Source organism: Chrysochloris asiatica, unplaced genomic scaffold, assembly GCF_000296735.1.
Source record: "Chrysochloris asiatica unplaced genomic scaffold, ChrAsi1.0 scaffold00054, whole genome shotgun sequence".
In the NCBI taxonomy this organism is placed as follows: domain Eukaryota; kingdom Metazoa; phylum Chordata; class Mammalia; order Afrosoricida; family Chrysochloridae; genus Chrysochloris; species Chrysochloris asiatica.
In genome coordinates, this window is record NW_006408572.1 from 3973657 (window position 1) to 3977548 (window position 3892).

Consider the following 3892-nt stretch of genomic DNA (forward strand, 5'->3'; position numbering starts at 1 on the left):
CAAGTTTGGGTGTTCTTATGTGTCTCCCCTCACTTTGTATCAGCTGGATGCTTCACTCTCAGCTCTAGCTCTGTGTGGCTATGTCATTGTCCATGGGCTCAGGTGTCCCCAGGTCTTATTATACTTTCGACCAAGCAGTGCTTCCTCTTCTTTCTCTAATCTCCAGGTCAAAGGGAGTCTATGGAACATGGTTGAACTCATCCTATTTCTTCATCGCTTCCTTTCCCTCTCTCCCACTCACAGTAGACCATTGTGCTTGTCAGCAAGCTTACATGCCTGCTCATGTGTTCCCTTTGAGTTTCAGTCTTAGAGGGGGCATTGTCCTGAAGGAACTTGATTGTTTGCCCTGATGGCTTCCAGGTAGATCTATGCATCTTTTGTTTTACCAGTATCAGGCTGTTTTGATCACTATGACTGTGTTGTTGATTTTGAGATCAGAAAGTGAGAGACCTCCAACTTTGTTTTTCTCATTAAGTAATGCTTTGCTTATCATAGATTCATTCCTTTACATATAAAGTTACTGATAAGTTTTTCTATCTCTTTAAAGAATGATATTGGAATCTGGATTGGCATTGTGTTATATCTCTAGATTGCTTTGGGAATTGTTGACATTTTCACAATGTTAAGTCTTTCTACCCATGAACAAGGTATATTCTTCCACTTTTGTAAGTTTCTCTTGGTTTCTTGTAGTAGTGGTTTGTAGTTTTCTTTGTATAGGTCTTTTGTTTTCCAGTTAGTTTTATTCCTAAGTATTTCATCTTTCAGGTCGCTATTATAAATGGTATTGCTTTCCTGATTGTTTTTTGTTTTTTTTTCAGAGCTGTCTTTATTAGTGTAAAGGAATCTAGCTGATTTTTGTATGTTGTTCTTGTACCTTGCTACTTTGCAGAATCTTTCAATGAGTTCCAATAATTTTCTTGAAGAGTCTTTGAGATTGTCTATGAATAGGACCAAATCCTCTGCAAATAGAGTTTTACTTCTTCTTAACCAATTTGGATGCCTTTAATTTCCCCTTCTCGACTTAATAGCTCTGGTTAAGACTTCCAGCACAATATTGAATAGATGTAGTGATGAAGGGCATCCTTTTTGGTTCCTGTTCAAAAAGGGAATGGTTTCAGTTTATTTAACATTTAGAATAACGTTGGCTGCTGGATTTGTAAACATGCCCTTAATTATGTATAGGAATTTCCATTCTATTCCTATTTTGTTGAATGTTTTTTTTAAATCAGGAATGGATGTTGGATTTTGTCAAATGCATTTTCTGCATCAATCAATATGAACATGTGGTTCTTTTCCTGTGTTTTATGTATGTGGTGGATTACACTGATTGTTTTTATAATATTGAACAATCTCTGCATACTTGGTATGAATCTGACTTGGTCATGATGTATTGTTTTTTTTAATGATATATTGTTGAATTCTATTGGCTAAGATTGAGAATTTTTGCATCTATGTTCATGAAGGATATTGAATGGACTCCATGGCACACAACTATCACTACCCGCCACTGGATGGATTCAAACTTTTGGTGCAAAACCAAAAGCCAGGTGCAAACTGTGCTGCCCAGGAACCTTCCATGGTTAGGTTTTGTTCTCCTGTCTGTGTCTCCCACTCCTCATCTGCAAAGGTCATATCTGCTGCCAAGTTCACTGTATCCAGGGTGGGGCTAAGTGTACCGTGTAAATGTACTGACAAAGAACAATTGCTCATATCCACTATTAAGTGAAATAAACAAGATGCAGTTGTTGTTGTTAAGTGCCACCAAGGCAGTACAGACTTGTGGTGACCTGGTATAGAGTTTCCAAGGAGCAGATGGTAGGTTTGAACAGTCAACCCTGCAGTTATCAGTCAAGTGTCTATTCTATTGTGCCACACCAGGATTCCAAGCAAGGTGTAGAATAGTTAATAAATATTAATAAATGTATAGAATCCCTTTGGGAGGATATATATATACATAATTGAAACCTAGACTTGCAAAATTGGGTGATTCTCTGGACAATATATTGAACGATATGCAGAAAGCATGAAAAGAATACAGAGTCACCATACCAAAAAAAAAAAAAAAAGGCTGACAATACAATGGAATGCAGAAATTATTGTACAGTATTGTTAATATCACATGCAAGTAAAATTGTGGTTGTTTTTCTTGTTAAGTGCTGTTGAGTCCGTTCCAAACCATAGCAACCCTGTGTGTAAGGTTTCTAAGGAGCAGAGCGGCTGGTGAGCCTGAACTGCCGACTTTGTAGTTCAAATCAACTTTACAGTCCAATAGCATACCAGAAATTCAAGTAAAATTTAGCTAAAGATAATTTTAAAATGGCCTCAACAGCACATTGACAGAGAACCTGAAGAAGTTTAAGCCGGATTCAGAAAAGGACATGAAACAAGGGATATCTTTGCTGATGTCACATTCTTCAGCTGTTAATTCTTATCACCATTTCCAGACCAAGAAATGTTTTACACCAACCTAGATACTTTTATAACCTGTTCTAAAAAGTGTGCACTATAAGCATTCTTTAATTATTATTGTAAATCTTTATGGTGCACATAAACATAGCTTGGCATTTGTATTCACAGAAAGCCTTTCCCCAATTATTTAACCATCCCTTTTGTGGCCTTGATCAAAGATGAACCAATCAATGATTGTATTGTAATCTCTTCATTTCTTGCCCTATGTCTAGTGACATGTTTTCACTTATGTATTTTGGTGATTCGCTCATCTGATGTCTCTCTAATGCTGAATAAATCCTCTGAATATTCGTTTAAAGCCTTAGTGATCTTTCCCCCTCCAATAGTGCTATAAGATAAGCACTGGACTGCTAACCACAAGTCAACAGTTCAAACCCACCAGCTGCTCCTTAGAAACACTATACAGGGTCACTATGAGTTGCTGTGATGCTGGAAGTTATGCTACTGGTGTTTGGAACATTGGCAGGGTCACCCATGGTGGACAGGTTTTAGCTGAACTTCCAGACTAAGACAGACACGGAAGAAGGAGAGGTGGACAATTTCTGAATGTTTAGCTATTGAAAGCCTTATGAATAGCAGTGAAACACTGTCAGAAAGCACCAGAATATTGAATATTGAAATATGTTGAATAGAACAAGCTTATTGTCAGATATAGTGCTAGAAGATGAGCCCCTCAGGTTGGAAGGCACTCAAAATATGACTGGGGAATAGTTGTGCCCTCAAAGTAGGGTTGACCATGATGACGTGAAAGGAGTAAAGCTTTCTTGGACCTTCATTTGTGGAGAGGGCACAACTCAAAATGAGGAAAAACAGCTGCAGACATCCATTAATAATTGGAACATGGAATAAATGACATATGAATCTAGGAAAATTGGAAGTTGTCAGAAATTAAACGGAATGCATAGTCATCGATCTCCTAAGCATTAAGTGAACTGAAATGGACTGGTACTAGCCTTCTTTAATCTGATAATCACATGCTTTATTATGCCTGGAATGACAAATTAAAGAGGAATGGAGTCACATTCATTATCAAAAAGAATATTTTAAGATCTTTCTTAAATTACAATGCCTCCGATGATAGTTCTGGTGTGGTGGTATGGGTTAATGTGCCTGAATGCAAGGTTGGCTTGAACAGTAAGGCCGGCAGTTCAAGCTCACCAGCTGCTCCTTTTGATGCTTTCTGCATTATTCAATATTTTATCCAAAGAAACCCTATACAGCAGGGTCGCTATGGGTTGGAAACAACTTGACAACATGTAACAACAACAACAATACAAAGAAGCCCAGTTAATACCACTATTATTCAAATTTATGCCCCAACCACTGAAGCCAGTGATGATGAAATTGAAGAATTCTACCAAGCTCTTCAATCTGAAAATGATCAAACATGCAATCAAGATATATTGATAATTATTGGTTATTG